The sequence below is a fragment of the Aythya ferina genome (genome assembly GCF_964211825.1).
Source record: "Aythya ferina genome assembly, chromosome: 13".
Classification (NCBI taxonomy): domain Eukaryota; kingdom Metazoa; phylum Chordata; class Aves; order Anseriformes; family Anatidae; genus Aythya; species Aythya ferina.
The window spans coordinates 1,366,140-1,388,720 of record NC_140311.1 but is presented as its reverse complement, the minus strand read 5'-3'; the positions used below and the strand labels follow the sequence as shown (position 1 = coordinate 1,388,720).

The 22,581-nt window shown below is 46.8% G+C and overlaps 2 protein-coding genes across 6 annotated transcripts in view; both read right to left on the bottom strand.

Moving 5' to 3' along the window:
* Positions 1 to 22,581, bottom strand: part of LOC311443785 (protein Wnt-11b-like) — a 132,207-nt gene that overhangs the window by 57,741 nt on the left and 51,885 nt on the right. The window lies entirely within an intron of this gene.
* Positions 1 to 22,581, bottom strand: part of EDA (ectodysplasin A) — a 73,766-nt gene that overhangs the window by 44,065 nt on the left and 7,120 nt on the right. The window lies entirely within an intron of this gene.

Genomic DNA, 22,581 nt, shown 5'->3' with positions numbered 1-22,581 from the left:
CATCAGCTTCTTCTTGGAAGCAGGGGGACAGCACAGCAGATGCACGGGTAAAACACGCACGGTTCACAGCAAACATCCCATCTCCTCCTCGTCCCCCCACGTACCAGCCGGGCTGGTGGGCTGAGGAGGGGCTCCAGTGCGGAAAAAGCCCAGCCCAACTCTAGCACCAAAGCCCACACAGCTGTATTTTGGATTATTATAGACCCCAGATGGGTTTTGAAGAAAGCCTGGTGCCTCTGTGAAGTATGGTGAAGGCGGTTTGTGGAGTCCTGAGGCCAAGTTGCCACCGATGGGTAGGACTGACCAGCTGGCATCAGCACATGGCTCTGGCCCTCCTTAGCTTTTCATGCACATAGACAGCAATTTGTGTTTTTTATTTTCTTTTTTACTAGCAGACTTAAAAACGCCTACGTTGAGATAGAAATAATACCACCCATGTGAGAAATGAGCCTCTTGTGCTAGATCTTATTGTCCTAACTTAAAAAAAGAAAACCCCATAAAGTGGCAAAGAATAGAAACTCCCAATAAAGCAGCCTTGTAAAATGGGTTATTTTGGAATATTTAGATGATGGGTAGTTATGGCAGCAGTCACACACGGGGCTCATACATCTCGAGAAGGTTCTCCCCGTACCACCTTGACCTGCAGGTTCACCCGGGGGATCTGTCCCCAGCAGGGACCTCAGCCTGGCGTCACTCAGAAAATGTTAATGTACAGAAATCCCCTGCCTTTTCATGGGATTTTATAATTGAAACGTTTCCAAAAGCCATACCTGCTGTCATCCAGACACCCTTGTTGTCTCATGCAGAGTCTGAAGAGCTGACTGCGTGGGGTACAACACAACGCACCCCAGAAGACAGCTCGATGACATTATGGGCTTACTGGTGGTTCCTAGCACTCCGAGCCAGCCGATATTGGAAGTCCTGTTACAATTACTGGAGAAAACAACACAGCTATTCGAAAATCTAGGAAAACCTTGTAAAATCAGCTGAAACAATTAGAATAATGAGGAGGCAAGACAGGAAACTACACCAAGCCAACAGCTCCCAAATGCTTGGGACTGGTTTTGTCCCTGCTCCAACTCCTCTGGAAAGCAGTGAGGAGGAGGAGGATGGAGGAAGAGGAAGGTTCAGGAGCCCCATGCTTTAGGACTGCTTCTTCTCCAGTTGGAGTAACTGATTGCTCCCAGGGGTGGGCTTTTTGATTTACAAAAACAAATGACCTCTTCAAAAATGAAGAACTCCTCTACAGCTGACAAGGATCCGGGGCAGTGCCTGGTCCCTCGCCCTCATCTTCCTCCCCAGAATTGCAGTGAAATCCCTCTTCCAAACACTCAGCTACTTAGAAAAAGCACCGAAGCACTAGACAGGGTAAATATTTACCCAGACCGGGGTTCACCTTTTCAAAGTATAACTGGGCTTCTTACCGCGAGCTCGGTCGATTGAGCTTTGTTGACACTCGGTATGTCAACAACCCATTGCCGAGCTCAGCCAACATTTAATTTGAATCACATCTCTCAGAAGGAAGTGACCTACAGTTGTCCTAGGGATGAACGAAGTCACCGAGGAGTGACGGCGGTGGCTTTAACATATGGGGGAATTTCTGGATGCTCCAGTGTCTGGACAACATCCCCAAAAACCAGAATGCAGAACATAAAAAGCGACCCTGAGCCAAACCCAGACTGACGATTGCCACTGGTCACCGAGTGTTCCTGCTACAGAAGCTGGGTTGCCCAGCTCCAGATCCCAGAACTCCAATAATGGTTGCAGATATTGGAGTGATTCAGGTACACTCAGCAATACAACAACATGCACGGATATTTTCATGGATTTGGCACCATTAATACTGCACTGGAAAAGCATCCTGAATTCTTGCAAAGTGATGGTGAAGAATTGAGGCAAAGCAGGCTTTGGGTCCTGGCTCAGAGCTGTCCACAGGCTGACCTAGCAGCTGCGGGGAAGCCAAGTGGCACGAGCCTGGCAGATGGGGGCAAAATGGTCCAGAGCATGGTCAGCAAGAAGAGCTTGAAGGCTCGGCAGAGGCATGGTCTCTGACAGGCAGCTGTGTGCAAACAGGCAAGAGACCCTGAAGGACAGGCGTGATCTTAGCTATGGAAATTCCAAAAAACTAACGATCACCCCAGCCTCATTACCAGATGCTCCCATATATCACTTGGAAGGCCGAGCAGAAAGTCAGACGACTTTATGTGGTAAGGTCAGCATTTAAATCCAGAAGAAACAAAAAACCTCTTTCAACTCTTCTAGCTGAGAAAAAAAAAAAAAAAAGAGAAGAAGAAAACATCTGAAAGGGATGAAACATGTGCTGCACCCCAGCAGCACAAATGTAAAACCCAAAGCAACGTCAGCTAACTCCGCTGAGAAACCAATTACACTTTGACTGAAAGCACAAACCACCCCGCACCTCCTGAACTTGCTTTCTTCGGGGATGCTGTCAGTTTTCCATTAACAAAGGAGAGGACGGATTTATAAAACAGCTGTTTCTGTGCAGACTTGATATCCAACAGCATGTCCCAACACCTACCCCTTCGGTCTCGGTTTATCGTTTCATCCACACACCCTTAAGTGGCTCTTTGTCAAACACCTGAGTGTTGACATATCCTGTTCTGCAGAATTATGCAAAATGGAAAGCCACAAAAGGTTGGGCTGCACCACATGTTTTCGTGGATTAGCTGCTATCCTTCTAGCCAGGAGCAGTATTCGTACCGTGTACTTACCGAACTAATTCCCTTACAGATGCGTTCAGCAGAACACCAAATGAAGGGCAGCAACAGTTTGGAGCACCACAACAAACACTGGTTGCTCTTGCGCTGCCTGGTGACCTAGGAGATGCGCAGACCTTCTCCAACTGAAAACGTTTTACTTCAAATAAAATATAAAAAAAAAAACCACAAGCAACCACCACGTATTTACTGCATGCAGAGCACTGAGCAACAGGGCAGGAGAAAGTGTGAGAAGGCAATGGTGGAAGCTGTTCCTCCTCTTTGTTCCTAATTCACCATCTGCAAGTCAGCTTCCAACGTGTCTCCCAGGGCCTCAGTTGTGCTGCACTTGAACGCAACCAAGTTCTTCCACTTTCCAGCATCCTTTTTTAATACTAACCTAAGACCTTATTCTTGAAGAGAGATTATTCACTAGCAAGCAGATTTCGAGATGCATCATTATCTGGTACTGCCATCTCCCCATTAACATGGTGAGGGGGATCAATGCTTCTCACTGTGCTCTGATCACGAAACCTCCAACTGGTGAAAAAATAATAAATAAATAAATAAATAAAAACATATCACCCAGCAAAATCCTGGGCTGCAAGTGCTAGAAGCCCAGCACATGGGATCAGCATCACATGTGTCTGCCAGCTCCTTGAGGAGCGCTGTGAAGACCTCGACGGCCGTGGCTGTGTCCCACTGAGAGCTCAAATCAAGGCGACAGCCTTCAGCATGGTGGCAAGTCCCCAAGTGTGAAAGCCCACCTCGTGTAGGGTGAGTGGCTGCAGAACCCAGCCATGCCCGTGTCAGGGAAGCTCCAAGGAGAGGAAGGACAGAGTGCACAGGTCTGAGGGAAGGAAGCTGCTCAGCTCTTGTTGCACAGCACCCCTGCAAAGCCCTCAGATACTCCAAAAAGCAGCCAGGCTTGAGGACTGTCAACCATGAATAAGATCGGGTGGTGAGTAATGTTGAGATAACACCCGCAGAGCTGCTCTGCTCCCCACGCCACTTCTGTTTGCCCAGGCACGCACTGACGCACGTGCTTGGTGCTCGGCACAGGCTCCAGGTGATGCTGCATACAAATACCTTGTGTAATGTTTGGCACATCAGCTGTGAGGCTTCCCAAGCACTCCTGGTTCGAAAACCGGGGCTCTAGTGCCTGAGCAAAACAAAACAAAACCACCCCAAAACAAACAAACCAAAACCCACCACCAAGACAACAAACCGATCCCTCCCAAACCTCTAACAAAGTTCCTGTTTCCAAACAATAACGCCGCTAGAGAAAGTCAGAGCACCTCGCAGTAAATATGGAGAATCTTTTATCAAAAAAAAAAGGCAGAACAAAAATCAAGTCCCGTGTTTCTGATATATTCCATCAGCTTGTCGCGTTACCCAGCTCCTCCAGTCTAGTGTTTTTAAGAAACCCTAAGATGCGATTATCAAGCTGCATTTTCACTAATTTCACAAGTTTAACAACTGATTAAGAGATTTAAATGTCAAACTCCCAAATAGGGCCCTACAGAGCAAAACCAAACAAAACGAGTGGAAAAAAAAACTTTAATTGTGCTTCACAATCAGCATTTGGGGCATGACAAATCCCTCCTCACACTGAGAAACGTCCTCTCCTGCCAGACATTGCTGCAGCTAGCAGGATGCTCCTTCTTCCCTACTAACCCTTTCAAACAACTTGTTCAAAACTGATTTTTTATTTTCTGGAGAGCAAATGCTCAGAAGCAACACTACCCTTCGTCCTTCCTCCTCACAAGTCAATCAAAAAAAAACCCAACTTTAACAATAGTTGTAACATGAGCTTTTACATAGCTTGAGGTGATCTTTGTCTTCTTTTTGGTAACAGGATGATGTTATCTCGTGTATTGGGTGCCTGGGACACTCAGAAGAATCAATAAAAGAGTGCAAAGGAGGTATTTATTATAATTAATATAAAAAAAATGAAAATTCCAAAAAATTAATCCTCATCTCCAGGACCCAGCCGAGCAGCAGCCTGTGGGGCAAAAAGGAGCTGGGTGCTGCGCCCGAGCAGCCTCAGCACCCTCCTGCCCCGCAGTGCACAGGCAGGCCAACTGCTCCTTTCTCAGCACAGACTCGGGAGTGATGCAACTTCAACAATCCTTTCAAGCAGTTTTAATGCAAATCTACATATGGGTTGGAAATGCACTCAGCCAGCTTGGAGTCATATGTTGCATAAGAGAATTTACAATATAATCTGGAGAAAGAACAGCACATAAACACAGTGCCTACATAAGCAAAGAGCCTTAACAAAAAAAAAAAAAAAAAAAGAAGAAAGGTTGCAGAATAGTCTGGCAAGGTTTGAAAGAGATTTCGTATCAACTGACAATCTGTTCAGATTAGCCCAGATAATGCACCGACACTTGAACTTTTAAAGAACTGTTATTTCCAAAACAGCAAGAAGCAATCAGCGGCTTGAACAGCAACGTGAGCGTGATCTAAAAATGAAAATACTCAAAGACAGGAGAAACCAACAGTAAAAACTACCTGCTACAAGAAAAAAAAAAAATAAAGTCCAGAAAGAGCCGCTTTGCGCAGTGTGCCCCTGCAAACATGATTCCCATCCCCATTCCTCGAGGCTTTAGCACGCTCTAGGCAGGGATCGAGGCTGGAGCCCATCAGCATCTAACAGATGCTGAGGATTTCTGGCAGCACACGTGCGTTCCCCAAACGAAACCAGCAGCTCCTGCCTCGGCCAGGAACATGAGGGCTGGCACGGTGGTGGTGGTTTGGGGGAGAGGAGCCACATTTTGGCAAGGGGAGGGTGGGCAAAAAGCCCGTGCGGTACCCACCGGGCTTAACCACCAGCTCGTTATCAGAAGAGGATGTGCAAGTACAACCAAGATAAGGCAGCACAAGACGTGGAGCTGGTAGATCTGGATTCTATCACTAATTGCAAATGAGTCTCATATTTAAAGCCACTGGCATCCATTCTCCCTTGGCAGTTACTTCAGTTCAGCCAGATATATGCAGAGTCATGCCATTGCTACGTTTTGATGAGGATTCTGCCAATTCTTTGCATTACGACCATATAGATACACTTTTCTGTAACACTACCTGTTAGCTATGCAATTCTACAATAAAAGCAACGTGGAAAATCTCCTTTTTTTCTGTGGCTAGTGTTCTGCTTGCTGTCATCTCACTCCTTCAGGGACACAGGAGATTTGTGCAAAAAGAAGAAAAAAAAAAAGTCCTCTAATACAGACGTGTCCTTACCATTGGTTTTCACCCTGATAAAGGAGAGATTTTTAGGAAAAAATACACCATTTTAAAGCTACCAAATTGCCAAGGAGAGAGGAGCAGCCATAGACCTGAAACTTCCAATCCACTTTATCAGTGATTCTCATCCTACTCTCCATGAATTGTCAGGACAGACCTTGCTTTTACCTAGCTGTAGCTTCTCAAACCTGTATCTTTAGCCAAATGCTCCCTCCAGCAATATTCCATTAAATGGGTTTTGAATAAATACCACCAGGTTTGCAGTGTCCCTGTGGCTGCAAATTCTCCAAAAAAAAACAACCTTCCATGCAGCTCGACATCTCAGAAGACTCGAGGCCAGTGCCATGCTCACACCCTACCTTTTTTCATTTGGACTACCATAACTTTCTGCCAGCCAGACCGGAGCAGTTCCCAAGAGGTCTGTGAGCTGTAACTCAAGCAGCCTGGCCCTGGGGAACACGTACTTGTCCACTCATCCCTGCAGCAGCTCAGTACCAACACAGGGACAACTCAGAGCCTCAGGCCCAGACGGTACAAATTATAACTATGTGAATCGCAGCCATAAAATAAATATTCATAACAATAGAAGAGAATCCAAACCTTACCAAGAGGACATTTGCCTGCACTATATTTTTTTGTCAAAGCTTGCTGCATAAATCAGAGCAGAATGGTCTGGTTTTGATGACTTTGAGGACGAACATGTTGAAGTCTCTCCTAGTCTTCAGAAAGACTTTTCCAGAACCACCTTACATGTTTTGCAGGACACTTACTATTGCCCGTGGGAGTTTGACTGGGTCACTTGGATTGTACTGCTGCCCCTAGCATCCTGGGAACAGCAGGGATGTGGCTCCATTCCCTCTCCCTTTGCTCCAGATCAGCTTTCTCCCCGCAGTCAAAAAGGCTGATGTCCCCAATTACACCTCACATCCCCACTGAGCAGTGGATGCATGTCCATAGCTGACAGGACAGGAGGAAGATGCCCAACAGCATGATGTGCCGCTATCAGACAACGCGTCCCTATCAGACAATTGTACCTCTCCTACCCAAAATGGTTCAGTTTCACTACAACGGCCTTCTGCAAGTGAAAGCTCGGATCTTCCTCAAGCTGCTCTAGCAATTTGTGATGTATTTTTTTCATTAAATCACTCATTCCAAGTTGAGAGCTTTCCGTAAATTTAATTTGAGCTAATCACTTTCTTGCCAAAGGAGAAAAACAAATCAAAGGTTTATTTTAATGCTATTGAATTCGATGCCTGTAAATTTAATTTCTATCTGTACTTTTGTTTAAACATTTTACAGTGTTAATTACAACAAGCAATGCAAATTAGTTTTCCAGTGTAATAAAAGGCCTGCTATAACAGATAATAAATAGCTTTGGACCATAAACTCTTTAAGATGATGTTGAAGTGCGTGTTCTGACTCACAGGTTAAGATCAAAATCTCCATCCTAAAACCAGGATGAGGATCTCTGCAGCAATTACAAGCTGCAAGCGCTCTGACGCAGAACATCACATTCTTTCCAAAGGAAGATTCTGGAGCAAACTGAAGGTCTGAAATCAAAGAAATGAACGCTGAAAACCCAAACATCTGAATACTGCTAGGCTTTGACTTAGCTGCTTTAGACAGGTACTGTGAATCCAACAATTTCTTCTCCCCCGTGACCATTTAAATGCTGAGCTTGGTGTAAATCAAGGATTTATTTATACTAATAACTGTCATCCAGCCCTAATCCCCTACCTTAGGGGGAAAAACAGCTCCAAAGGACCACATATGACCGTTCACTAGCAGTATTTGTAGGACAAGCTCAGCATTTTCTGTTCCTCCATGTGAGGACATGGGAGGTCTCACCTCCACCTGCTCCCAGCCTGCAGGCTGAGGGAGCCGAGCTCCCTGTGCGGGGCTCAGGCTGCGTCGCTGATAGCTACAGGATACGCAGGATTTGGAGGACATCTGGTTGATCCCCCCCTTGCGATCCCAAAGCCCGAGCGAGAGGAAGGTTGTCTGCCAACACATTTACACGCCTGATATCCTGCTGACACGGGTCCAGGGCAGGCTTACTGCTTCTAGCACGGAGCAGGTGATGGCTGCTCTTGTTTGCTGACATGAAATACAGCGGGGCCGCTGCCAGCCAGCACTTGTGTGGGACACCAGCCTCCCTCCCTGAGGGAACACCTGAAGGCAGCCCTGTGCCCTCCTGCCCATGGCCACCACGGCCCACGGGGCCTCAGCCCACAGAGCAGCACCAGGACAGATTGGTGGGGCAGCATGGAAAGGCACGCAGGTTAATAAATACACGGGGTTGTGGTTCCTCGCAGGAGGACAGGGATTCCCATCCCTCACAGAGCAGGCCCCATGAGTCCTGCCAGGTGAGCATGGCTGGTCCGAGAGCAGGCTGCCAGGGAACTCGCACTTTACTGAGTTTGAAGCCATGATGCAGGAGGACGAGCGAGCTCAGATGAAGGCACGGGGGGACTGGGCTCCAGTGGGCTCCACCAGATAGGGAACAGGGAAACCCAGAGGCCGCAGAAAGTCACTGTGGCAGGGCCAGTAAATCCCATCACTCTGTCCTGATAACGAACAGGGACTCCAAAATCCTCTTTTTCAGGGGTCAGCAGTGAGACAGTGATATGACCGCAAGCACCTTGCTGGTCAGCACGATGCCTCCCACATTCTCTGGACAGCCCTGGTGGCCTCGCCATGCTCAATCCATGCTCATCTCCAAACCAGCTGAGGCAACCGATGTGGAGCTGAGGTCAGGCCTCCTCTTCTCCTGCCCTTCACGACGCCAGCCATCAGCCCCTGGTCCTCACAGCACCTCATATGGAGCAGGGACAACGTGGCCTCAGCCCCAGGAAGGTCCCTCGTCTGTGGGGTGGTAAAAGTTGTTTAGAGAATGACCCCACAATTAGTGTTAAACATGTACCTTTTGTTGAAATGCTGGTGTGCTGCTACCAAACACTGCTGCCTGATCCCAATTTTCCCATCTGCTGTGGCTCGAGTGGAAGATTTACCGCAGAGCAGCCCACCGCCCGCAGGGTTTTCCATCACCGTCTGTCTCCCTACTTGCTCTCCTTGCCCAAGACAAGAAAGCCTGGACAAACAGCAGCCGAGCGCCTGCTCCCACACGGCCACGAAGAATGCAGATTTTACAACCAAACATCTGGCACATCAATGGCTTTCACTGATTCCTTCTGCGTGGTGCAAATGACATCGACTCATTGATCTCATAAGTTAATATATGGATTTAAAAATAAAACAGGCAGTCAGGTGTTTTCTCCGCAATTGGCCTTCTGTCTTTATTTTAAAGGCAAAACCAGCCAGCTAGAGCTTTAGCAAAGGCGGAGAGGTCTAGCTGGAAGTGGTGGCATGACCTCGCAGCACGCTGGGCTGTGTTTCAAGAGATCTGGTTTCAAAATGTTGGCTCGGCTGCAAGGCTCTCCATGGCCTTTGGCAAACGAGTCTTTGCTGCACCTACTTCTACTGACAAACCGGTGTCAGTTCCCCAAACCTAACAGGTTCCTCCTGCGCCAGGGAGCTCCAGTGTAGATGAAGCTCGTCCACAAAATATCAGAACTTAAAACAAAAAGTGAATTTGTAGCCATAAAGGAAAAGTCTTGACTAGACTCTTTGGGTAGATAAATTACAGTGTACAAGAAAGAGGAAGGATTTGTGCCTTGGAGGAGAGACTTGAAGAAAAAATGATGTTTAAAAGTGAACTAGCACAGAAAAAAAAAAGCTACATTTACTTCATACACTTTTGGGGACATTGAGAAGCTCTGCGGAAAGATGGACAGGTTCAACACAAGCGTGCACAAGAGACATGAGATGCCGTTAGCTCGCAGTACTGGAAGTATAAGTCCGATTTCTTCTTCCTGGAAAAGTATGGGCAATGAAAGAGATCTGGTAGGTTTACGCTATAAAAAGAGAATGGCACAACACAGACAAGAAGGAATTTTCCATTCAGAATTAATTTGTTTTCATTAACACCCAATTCCATTGCTCACTATTAGAAGAAAAGCTCTTTTGTTAAAATTTGTAGGGGCTGAAAAGGCCAATGAAGGGCTGAAAATGCTCCTCCCCGTAACAATGGATTCACTACATGAGATTTCCCACAGAAATAAGTAATATCAGGCTTCGCGTTCCTGATACTTCTAAGGTTAGAAAGTGCAGGAGAGCCACTTAGAAGCAGAGTTTGGTCTCCTTCTGCCATAAAGACCAACATTATTTTGTTTTCATGGTCTTCTGCATTTTATTTCCTGCTCTACAACCCAACAAGAATGATGACGACCACCTCAGCATCTTTATTCTTTTTTCTCCATCCTTATTGAAAAAACTTTCTAAATAAATAAGAATTCAATATAGGAATTTCACAAGCCCCAGGGAAAGCTGCAGCCAGATAGGGATACAAACATCTCCATTAATAAACTCCTTCTGTACTTTAGGATAATTACTAGCAGGTAAAGTGAAGAGCATAACCCAACTAAAGTGTGGGAACGAGGAAGGAAATCCGACTCGGAAATGAACAGAAAGAGGATCCTATTCTTCTTCCCTAAAAAGTAACATTCAAAAAAGTGAAGTAAAACAGAAAGGCTGAGATAGCCCAGAGGATACAAAGAAAAGTAAAAGCCACTTATGAGGTTGTGATAGAAGGTGGTGAGTTTTTTTTGTGTGTGTGGAAACCAGTGTATGTTTTATAGACGACACATTTTGTATTGTAACTTTTCTACAGATTTCATGCAAGACTCTGGAAAACCCAGAACTAATTTCACATATTTACTCCTAATGAAGATATTTCAACAAGAAGAAGGAGAATTCAGAGAGGATAAAATTCTGCAGAGCTGGAGGACGTGGCTTTGCGGAGCTCTAGGAAACTACACAAAATGACCACGAGCTTGACCATTTCCAGGTATCCTGAGCAGGGGATGGTTCACCACTGCTACGAGGCAGAAAACTGCACTCAACATGGACGTGGTTTTGTTACAAGTCACTCCAAACCTATCTCAGTGACCACAACGTGGTCCCATCCTGCAGTGTGGTTCATGCTGTCTGCAGAGCCGGGGAGCAGCTTAGCGCAGGCACGCTGATACTGTCCCCATGGCCATCCCGGGATGCTCACCAGAGCCACCTCCTCTGGCAGAAGGTCTCTCCTAGCAGAGACCCAGAAGGCGAGGGGGCACGGGCCGCCCCAGGACTGCCGCTGAGAAAAGGACATATATGAAATATTTCCTGGAGCTGCCGCGGAGCAGAAAGCTTTGCTGGAGAACATGTTTCCACATCGCCCCACAGCTACGAGCGCTAGCACAGCCCAGTCACGTCTGGCAGCCCGGCGCGAGCTGGCAGCGGCGGCTCCCCTGGCCACGGCACGGGGTGGGGGGACCCCTCTGCACCCACCCCACCTGCACCAGCCTGGGAAGGGCAGCGAGCACGAGGCTCCCCGCTGCTCCCCTCAGCACGGCAGGTCCCAGATATAAGTGCACTTAGCTGCTGCCCGGCTATACCGCCTGAGCTGTTCTTTGTTAGCTTTTTTTTTTTTTTTTTTTTTTTTACTATGTTTAAAGTTGTATATTGTTCCAAAGTTTCCTTGTTTCATGTCATTGTTTGTTGCTGTGTTTGAAAGTTGGCACATATTTGTTCAATTAAAGATTTATTTGCACTATTTGTTGAATAAAGATTATTCTTGCTAAAAGCTAAATAAAGTTTCATAAAAACTCACACATCCCATAAACAAAATACAATGTCCCTTCCAAAAAATCGTTGCACAAAACATTTCAAAATCACTCAATTCATTATACAATAAATCCACACACAAAATAACAAGACCTCGCCAGAATACATAATAAAATCTCATTACAACACTTTCAGACCCGAGCTTCAAAGCAGGGACACAAAGCCTCCATGAACCCCTGGCCTTGGAAATTGCCAACCGAGCGGCCGAGGAGGCTCCCTGGTGCGTCCCGAGAGCCTCCGCACCCATGGGTGACGGCTCCGCGCCGCTGACCACCGCCCTGCGGCGGGTGCTGTCGGGAGCCCCCAGCCCCGCTGCGGGACCCCCACCTCCGCCCCGGGCAGCCCGGCGCAGCCCAGTGCCATTGTGCAGCTCCGCACGGCTGCCGCGGAGATGCTCTCTCGGGGCCTGAGCATCAAATAAAAGCGCTCGCAAACCACGGAAACAGAAGGCGAGCAGGGTTTCCAAAAGCATAAGGAGGAGTCAGCACAATTGCCACACGAGCCCCGAAAGCAGAGCTCCGTTCTTCATTAAAGCAACAGACGGGAGTTTCTCAAAGCCATGGATCCATCCCGAGAGCAGCACATTAATAATCAGCTTGATGACGGTTAGTTAAAACTTAGCTGGTCTTTGGTAAACCAGTTGGGAAAAAAGAAAAGTCCTTTAAGTTTGTGATGGGTTTTGGGGCAAACGCTGTGTTGCAATGCACTGAGGGAATCCCAGCCATGCAGAAGCACCCCCCGTGTGCTCCCGAGCTCAGTGAAAGCCCTCAGCACCATTTGCAAAGCAAAGCAGCAGCCCCAAGTGAGGCTCTGACACCAGGTGGATGCTGGTGTTCAACATCTCAAACACACAGACAGCAGCAGCCCTGTGCTTTGGTGCACGAGGGCATCCCAACCTGCTGCACCGTGGGTGTGGATAGCAGTATTTGCCACCCTGATGCTCCATGGCCCCAGTTGCACCCAAACTATGCCCAGTTCAACCAGAATTTGGAAGTTGGAGAGGGTTTTCCTGGTTTAAGTGCCATAAGAAAAGCTCCCAAGTGCACGGTGCTTCCCCGAAGGGCAAGCGTCATGCAAGAGCTGGAGCTGTATGGATGCACTTACCTACTTGCCTCTGAGCAACAGCTGTCCGTGTGGATCCCATTAATTCGGAACAGCTACTCTGAAACAGCACTTGTGAGAAGCACGGAGAAGCCCTCAGCAAATATCAGAGAGGGAAGGGAGATGGGCCAGAGCGGGAAGCTGGTGGCAGCGCTGAAGAGCTGCCCAACTGGTGGCACAGGGTGCTCAGACTCAGCTGAGCAAGGACAACGCTGGAATAAGGCCAGAAAAATCCTGCTGAACAGCACGAAGCTGAGGAGTGGCTTTCCAAGAAACATGGAAGCAAAGCTGTCTGTGCTGCCCGAACGTTAAAGTGGAAATTTAAAACAAAAAAATTTAAAAAAGCTGGAGAATGCAGTGACACCCTTCTGAAAACGCAGGTGCCAGTGCATGCATTTTACATTGCCTGGATAAATTCCTTTCCCTTACTAAGATTTGGTCCTGGAAATTGTGCCCAAGGCTGGGGACAAACACGACGAAGCGACAAAGCCGAAGAGGCACTTGGCAAACAGAGCTGGGACCACGCGAAGGTCACCCACCTGTTCCAAAGCAGGGGTTAAAGATTTGGTTTTTCCTGCCATTTTAGGCACACAATCACTTGCATTACTTACTAGAGACACCGCCCTCCAAATCTGCCGTTTAATATATTGTCTAACCATGGAGAGGAGTATGAACTCATCGTGGTTTCCCAATCCTGACCAGGGGCTCCGCGAGCTACTGGCAATACATATAATAAGTTATTATGCAAATAAAAACTGGACCCAGCCAAGTGAAATATGCTGGCTCTTCAAGTCCCATCTGCATCACAGCAAGGATCTCAATGAACTTTAAAATACTTATTGTCACCACAATGGGCAATATTATATTCTAGTTTGGATCTGTTCCTTCAGAGCATTAGCTCTCATTTGTAGATATTTTTAGATTTTCCTATCCCACTCCTCATTATGAAACACTGAGCTGCAGATTGATTTATTTCTTAAAAGCAAGTTGCTGTTTTCCCAATAACAGATTTAACAAATTTGTTCCACCTGTTCAGTTATGCTTCCAATGTCTTTTTTGTGGTTTCATTGAAGTTTTTTTTAATCCAAACCTCAAAGACTCTAAACTCAGCATTAAAAGACAAGCTCAGCATCATCACTACCACTCACAATTCAAATGCTGCTCCAAATTACTGCAAGCTTTCATTTGTAAGTCGATACAGACAGCAAGATTATTAAGCTTAATGGCTGTGGGCACAAACACACGCTCTTCTGAGGACGTTCTCCTACTGTAAAAACCTACCTCTGCACCGCGCAGCAGCCTGCCGCACTACTCTCATCGCTTTTCTCCTGTTACCCTGGCTAACCTTAGCCCTGCTTTACAAACAGAGAGCTGTTCTAAAGGACAAAAATCCCATATATATTCATCAGAGTCACCGCAGGCCAGCGGAGGGCTCGGTTCCTGCGGCAGCACCAGCTGGGGTCAGCAGGCAGGACAGGGACAAAGGGCTTACGTGAGACCCCTGGGCTGGAGGCAGCACGTGGAACGCAATCAGCGCTGCCTTTCGTGTCAAGGTGCCTGGCTGCGGCCCTAAAACTTGAAAGGAAAGCTCGTTGCTGCGGTATTTCATTAATCTAACAACAAGCAGCTTGCCGGCACGGCCACCACGTGAGGAACTCGACAGGTTAGCATTAATACCAGCAGTAAGAAATCACCCTTACGGTAACGGCTCGTAACTAGAAGGGTAATTACCTTTCTGATATTTCTAAGCGAGTCCAGATAATTGCCAACTCTCAAACGGCTTGAAATAAAAACAGGGGATGACAAGAAAATCCAATGCATTTATAGCCTTTCACATAATACTAAAACTCCATCCTGATAATCATAAACCATAAGATTAAATAAATAAAATCCCCAAATAATTAACTTTATTTAACAAGTTTAACCCAGGGAATTCTCTGCTATCAGGTATCACTGTAGTCAAGAGCTTCTAAAATAATTAGACGAAATATTCGCTCATTTGGGTACGAAGAAAGCACAAAGTAACAGTAAATGGCACAAAATAAGAAGGGGAGCCTTTCAGAGGTGGGGGAAGAAGGACTGAAAACATCGACTATGAACAGGTTTTCAACTCCTGAAAGCTCAGCTGTGCTGGACATTGCAGGAGATTCTTGTGCTATCTGAATGGCCAGAAATGAACCCGAGGTTGATCCCTTGCAGCACACAACCCAGCGACCAGCTTGGACCAGTGGAGACCAAGCCCAGTGCCGAGTGGGATTTGTGGAGGACCACAGCAACCACCCCGAGGTTGGCACAGGTCAATCCACTTTGAATTCACATCTCAGATTAATCCCAAAGTGTCCACAAGCACATGGGATGTTGCCAGAGCAAGCAGCTGCCCATGGCAGTGCAGGACCCTCCTGACAGCTTCAGCTGGGTGTATTCTGTGGTGCCAGTTTTGGTAAATTCAGTCATTGGACCATCATAAAATGATAAAATTATATTTTAAAGAACATAAGCAGTTCATTTACTTACAAGAATAACACATCTGCACATAACACTAACTCACAAATGACCACACGAGAAGTACAAGTTTAGGTCTTGGAGGGGAGCGGGGGGCAGTGGAAATCACTATTCCTGAGTAGTTCAAGCATTAGTGAAATAATTTTCAGATTTCAAAAATCATTCTTCAGCAAGTATTTCAGAAGTAACATTCAGCCGTAGCGATTTATTGGCAGAACATGCGAGTGAGTGCACAGGTGTGCAGAAGAGCTGGCCAAAGAATTCTGCTTAATTTATGTGCAAACAATTATGTTATGGAGTTAGCATGGGGGGAAAAAAAAAGAAAATAGGATTCTGTAAGAAATAACCCAACTCCTTTCAATCTGAAAATGCCTGCATTCTGCAATGACAGCAGAAATGTAAAATGAGAATAATCTTTACTTGTTCATTCTTAGCACAGAACTGGGAAAAGGCAAAATAATCACCAAAGAGATCCTCTAAGTGTAAAATATGCATGGTGATGTGTTTCCAACTAGGCCAGCATGAAAATTTAAAACTTAATCCACTCTACGTGTCTGATTTTTACCTAAAGCAATTTTTTTAAAGACTATCCAAGGCTTCATATTACCAACGAGACGCTCGAGAGGCTGGGGTGGAACCACGAGGCGCACCCTGGCCTCTGCACCCCTCCAAGCCCTACAGCCCGGCCTCAGGTGCCAGCCTGCTCTCCTCATCTCACACACAGGGCTTTTGGCTCTGGACAGAAGTGCCAAAAATTCTCCCCCAAAGCCCCGCTGCACTTTCGGGGGGTGGATGTGGCCTAAGGGCAAACTGAGAGCTGATGGGGCGAGAAGGGCAGCGAAAGGGAAATGCTTGCACAAAACCAACGTGCACGTGCCCTCAGGTGCTTTTATCCAGCACTTGAAGCAGGAGACGTTTATCACCACCACTACTCAGCCTAGATGTTGCCACCCAACTGAGAGCTCTACAGGCCCAAGAGCCACCGTGTGCATCATGAGGCGTGAGGGCCGAGTGCCACACAGCACCCTCAGCCAGCAGAATCAACCAAAAACCTATAGAGCTGCCTGAAAACAGCATCCTCTCAGCCAGGCCACAGGCTACACTGCCTCTGACGGAACAAAATTAGTTTTTAAATGTGACAAAGTCCCTTCAAAATATTCGTTTCCAGCTGCAGAATGGATCCATGCTGCTGCCGTGGGCTGGGGGCAGCTGGTAATGCCACGCTGCCAGTAAAATAGATGAGTGCCCACAGAAGTAGGCAGTCCTTGGAAAGGGCCGAGGTAGACACTGTCCAGAAGACTTAGCAGCTACGTCAAGAATCTGACTTCTTTTTTCTTTAATTTTTTTAAAGGTGCAAACCTCAGAGCAAAACAGACGAAGGGATAAGAGCCCTCCAAGGCCCTTTGAGGACATTTAATCGGTGCTTTTCCCTTCCCAACCAAACACTTCAACAGCATGAGCATTTAACATGGGTCCATTTTTGGGCAAGGCCAAAAATAAAAATCAGGGAAGAATTTTTGGAACAGCGATAACTGCAGCTCAATCTTGGAGAGGTAAGGCATATTTCATGTTAAGATGTCATAGACTAACATTTAACGCTAACAGCGTCATTTGCCCTTCGGCTGGAAGAAAGGCATGTAAGCAACCTTGACTAAACTAAAATTTCCCCATTGCAAAGCATTTCTGCCTGGAATCACCAGTTGAGTATCATGTTTCTTGTGCCCTGCTTTGTACAACAGCCCTCTAAGGCCGTTCCTAGAAACGATGCATTATTACTCGGTGTTATATGTGCCAGTATTAACAGAGCGCTCCAGGTGTAGTTTGGACCAACTTCAATGTCAGTAGCCTTCTCTGTCGTGAAAATTAATATTGAAAGAAAAGGAAACAGCTGGATCAGAACAAGTGTTACCGCTTTACAACGTGAAAGATTAATATTGATTTTTCATGGGACAGTGCCTCCATTTCTCACAAATGCACTTTTGCTTCATTCTCCAAGCACGGAGACTTTTTTTTAAATAAACTCTCTAACTACACTTGGCCTCATTTTAATTACCTTTTAAATGCCAAGTAGTCAAACAAAGAGCAAAAATAATTTGTTATCTTGAAGCTGCATCTGCTCACAAAACCTTCAATGTTTTTCTGTTGCTATTGTTCTGGGGTTTGGGGTTTTCGAGAAAGCATATTTAATGATAGCAAAATTGCTAGGTAAATATGTCAATGAGACCTTTCCTTTCAGTCGTAGCCTCGGGGCACGGTTTCTGTTCACAACATAAAAATTTGCACTATTTGCCAGATTTGATACTGCAAATGTGGATCCAGCAGAAGATACCTGTCGTTGCTTTACCAGCAGGAATATTTAACCGGTTCAGTACCTGATCCAGACGTCACTTGAAGCTGCCCAGATGTTTGACTGAGAGCTGACCAAAAATTCGACTTCCCCAGCCGCCCCCGCTGACTGTCGTTATCAGGATTACCATTTAGGAGACTCTTTTTCCAGCAGCTTTGAGCCAAGAACCAGCAAGCCCTGAGAAGCACACAGTGCTCCAGGAGGAGGACACCGGCCCAGGGACTTTGCTCTGCGTGTAGCTGCAGCCACCCATGAGTGGCCGTGCCCCGTCTGTTTTAACAGGAGGTATCCACGAGTGCAGGGTGACAGTGCCAGGGAAATGTGCAAAGTCTCGGTTACACAGGAACTGCTTCCTCGGGGCTAGTTAATACGTTAGCCAAAATTCCTCCTCCCATACTTGGTTAGCATAGAAGAACTCAAATTACTCCAGGCTCGATGCAGCCCTCGGCAGAGGGTCTGCAAAGGGACCCGAGGGGGCAAGGAGATGGAGGAGAGGGGCTGGGGCTTCGCCGAGACTGTGAGCACGCTGAACAGAAAAACCTACCTCTCCTCTCACTTCTAAACATCCCCCTTTTTTCCGAAAAGAGAGCGAAAAGCAGACTGACAGACTAGGGAGGAAAGAGTTGACAGCTATTTGCTATATCTAGCGTAATTTTCCTTGGCAAATTCAGGCTGTTGTTAGAAATGTGCGCCAGACACTTGGATCAGCAGAGCTGAGCCTGCAGGAGCAATGCTTTGTATTTAACACTTGAAGACCTCAACTTCCGAGATCTTATCCTACCATTTCATACCAGCAAACGCATGAAGACAGCACATATGGAACTGACTAAGACGCTTGATGCAACGACTATAAATTGTCCAAGTTCTGCAGCCGCACATCAGAGTGCTAACAACAACTGTGCAGTACACATTTGTTTGAAGTCGGAGCCTGCTTTTATTACAGGCATGCTGCTTTCGGCTTCAGAGCCGCGCACTGGCTGCTGCTCCCCGCTACGTGACTTCGCTGACGCTTGCGGCATTTGCAGATAGCGTGCGGCCGAGGGAGCGCGGCGCGGCCCCAGCTTCGGTGTGCTGGGCACCCCGGCACGTGGGCGATGCCAGGGGCAGAGCGGCTCGTTACGATTAAATTGCAGACACCGACACAAGCACTGAGTGCACAGGCTCTCCAGCTCCGCACAAAATCCCACCAGGCGCACACCGCTGCTGCCCGGTAGCGTTTCTGGCAGCGCAAGGTTTGGTGCTTCTCATTGAGCCGCCGCCTCGCCAGACGTAAATCCAAGCAAGGCTTGTGTTGAGCCTCCAAAGGCCCTCACAACTGACCTCTTGAAGGCTTTAAGGAGCGTTATCCTTGTTCTCGATGCTTTCACCAAAAGCATTTAGCTGCAAGAGCCATTATCAACATACCTGAAGCAAGTTGGAATCAGACTCCTTCAGAAATCTGGTACCCTTGGCTGCATCCCTGCAAAATCTTCTTACTATTAGCCTCGCAGGGTTTGGCCAGTTATATTATGACTATTTTTTGTTGTTTCTGCTTATCTTTTTTTTTTTTTTTTTTTAATTGAGATATCATGGTAATTACTTAATTACTACATTGTGATGCAACTGGTCTGTAGAAATGGAGTTAGAGCCAAACAGCACCCCAAGCGATCGTCATCTCTCACATGACAATAAACTGATGCAAAGTTGCACTGTTTTCCTTCAGGTTTTGGAGAATCACACGCAAATAACTCACCACACCGTTTCACCACACAGCGGTCTCGAGAGCTCCCATTAGCGCTGTCAAGGATTTGGCTGGAAAATTGTGGAGCCTTAATTAATGCCACAGAGATAACAGAATCAGATTAAATTTTAATCTCGTCAGCGTGACTAAGCCCAGCAGGAGGAGGCAGCCACAGGAGCCTGCCGTTCCTCTCCTCGCCCAGCAGTTGCCATCACCCCAGGTACCAAAACCACCCTCGCACAGGACCGCACGCCAGGCAGAGCCAAGCCTGCGGGTTGCTCGTCCCCCAGCAGGAAAACTGGCTGATGATTTTGCCCTGCAGGCAGCAGAGCCCTCGATTTCAAGTTCTAATGGGGGACAAAAAGTAGAAGGCTCACATTATACCAGTGACCAAGAAACAAACGAAGACCTGCATGCTCTTCAGCCACGATCACGATAATTGCGATGGAAATTTCCTTCGTGTTCATGCTGATTTCTTGGGGCTCCTGCTTTTCTGCAGCACCCAGAGGAATTTCAAGCTGACCTAGAAATAACGCGTCTGTAATGAAGAACGAACTATCAGACCATGCCCTTGCTGTCTCCTCACTCTCAGCTGAAGCTGGACATGACCTTCACCCCCGGGGTGTCCAGGAGCAGCGCTGCAGCTCCCCGTGAAGCAGGCAGCTCTGCTGCTGCAGATCCATCTGGAACTCATACGGTTCCAGTGCTTCACTGTTGCCTTTGCGAACACAGCACCTGAAAGTTAATTCTCCTGCTCGAGTCTGAATGCATTCATTTGAACCCAACGAGCTCACGTTTCATTTTATTACTAAATACAGTAATTTTCCTGTGTAGAGATTTAGTCAGTCTGGATTCAATATTCAAGTTTTAGGAAACAAACACTACTACAACTTCAGAGAAAGGGCCTCACGGCCACCTAAATACTACGCTGTGTCACAAGCAAGCCATCATCAGTCACGGGGAGCAGCAGAAAAATCCCGTGTTGTTAGAGCAACGCTCGTTAGATCTTGTCCAGAACAAAACCACACAGAAAATAGAGTCACACCTTTCTTGGAAGTAGAGATTAAAGAGTCACGAGCACATATAAACATCAAAACCACTTCAAAATTCCACAAGAATGGCATCTTAATATTGTGCTGTTCGCGTAGCTGCGGTCAGCGAGCATGACGAGAACTTCTCCAGCCCAGCCACCACAAGGGAGACAGTAAGGAGATGGAAGCACGACCAATTTGAGCATATAAACCATAAAAATGCATGCTAACGCAGTTAAAGACATTGTGCTTTTTTATACCGAATAACACTAAAAAAGAACCCAAATCACATGAAGGTACTTTAAGCTATAAAGCTTCCTCGTAAAAAGAGAAAAAGCCTATAAGCAACTTAGAAATTCTTTAAAAATGAAGTGATGCATCAATAAAAAGTGACCTGTAAAAGCAAGCACATTATGAGATTTGAGTTTCATGTTTAGTTGCTTTTTTTTTTAAACCTTAATCACTGAAAAAAAATATATATACACATGTGTGTAGTGTAGAATAAAATTTGGATGCTGCATTTACAAGCAGGAGAGCTGCTGCAGCCAGGCAGCAGGCAGGCAGCTCTCACAGACAGCAAGGTCCAGCCTCGTGCAACATAACTGCCCTCGAAGTCGTGTAGGGCAGCTGTCTCTGAATTCAAACCCACAGCCCCATTACCTGCCAGCTCCTCCTGCACATGTTCCTGTCTTTGTCCTCAAGCAAAAGACAGCAGCACCGCTTCTACTGAAGAATGAGCTTGAGTCTTAGCACAGCATCAGTGAAAGCTAAGACCTGGTGCAAAGTCCAACAGTGACTTAATTTTTTGCTGAAGAAAGATGAGAGAATTCCTCCACAAGCACACACGAGGTCTGGAAGGGGAGCAGGCAGAAGGGAAGAGGTTGGCGCGTGCCATCTATGAGCAAGGGAAGGTCTCCATCCTCCCTGAGCTTTGCTACCAAACTTTAGCTAGTGGCACTCCACATTTACGATATGGATCCTCCACATTTACGATAATACAAAAATAAGGAAAACAAAAACCAAAAGAACGCCACCTCCTCCAAACACCTGAGCAGCACCATGACAGCGCTCAGGTGCTATAAGCTTTCCCAGAAAGAAAACTTTGCCACTAGAAAGAACACCAAAATAAAGCAATTTTTGGTGACTCAGTATTAGGCTGGGCAGGCATTTGGAGGTTAGAGCTGCTCCTTTCAGCAAGAGGAGAAATAGTGCAGACACGGCTAAGGATGGAATTGCAACCAATATAAACTCAAAAAATAACGTCATGGGTTTGTTATCCGAGGATGCCAAGAAATGAAGATGATAACTCACATTAAAGCCAAACTCCAGGCCAGCAATAAAGATGTTGCTAAAAAGAAGATACAATATTCATTTAAAAACGACAACAGATACCTTTCAACTCCATCCTTCACCAGCAACGAGAAGAGGCCTCCCTTCGACCTTCAGCAGAAAAATGCCCCACGATTTCCTTGGAGGCACGGCGATAGCCCAGCTTCTTCCCACGCCCCGGGCCAGGAGGACGGCGGGTCCTGGGGCCAGGAGCTAACGCTGCTGCACAAACATGCACCAGCAAGCCCAGCCACAGCCAGGAGCAGCCAATTTGGTTCATTATCACTAAAAAGGTAGTAACAGCTGCAGTGAAAAACCAGCTACTCTCTCTACACGTTTTCACCCTGCTCTCTCTCGGTACGCCTCATCAATTGCAAATCCAGCAATCCAGATTTCGCTCTCGTTTTTCTGCCCAGGTATGTTTAATGGGAAAGAATGAGAATTAAAGCTTTCCAGACAAAACCAGCACCCCTCCTAACTTGTATCACCAGGTTTCCCAAGCACTGATGAGGATCTAGGTGGACAGGGGGCAATGGGTCAAATGCACTAAGCCAGAATGAAAGAATCCTACAATAGCAGTAAGGAAAAAAAAATCTCCTTCATCAACGTGAGTTGTTTTTTCAGCTCAGTGTCACAGCAAGGTGGCACAGCAAAAGCTGTAAATCATTTACTGGGTTTCCTACCCCATGGGAAGTTAAGGAAAAGCGCCGGTGAAGGCCAGCAGCAGCGGTGCAGGAGGCTGAAGGACACACTCGCTCCAAACCCATTCCCTGGGCCAGGGCCCTGCAGGCCAGGAGCGCTGCTCTCAGCTCTCGTTTGGGAATGGTGGCAGGGGTGGCCCAGCATCTCGTGACCATA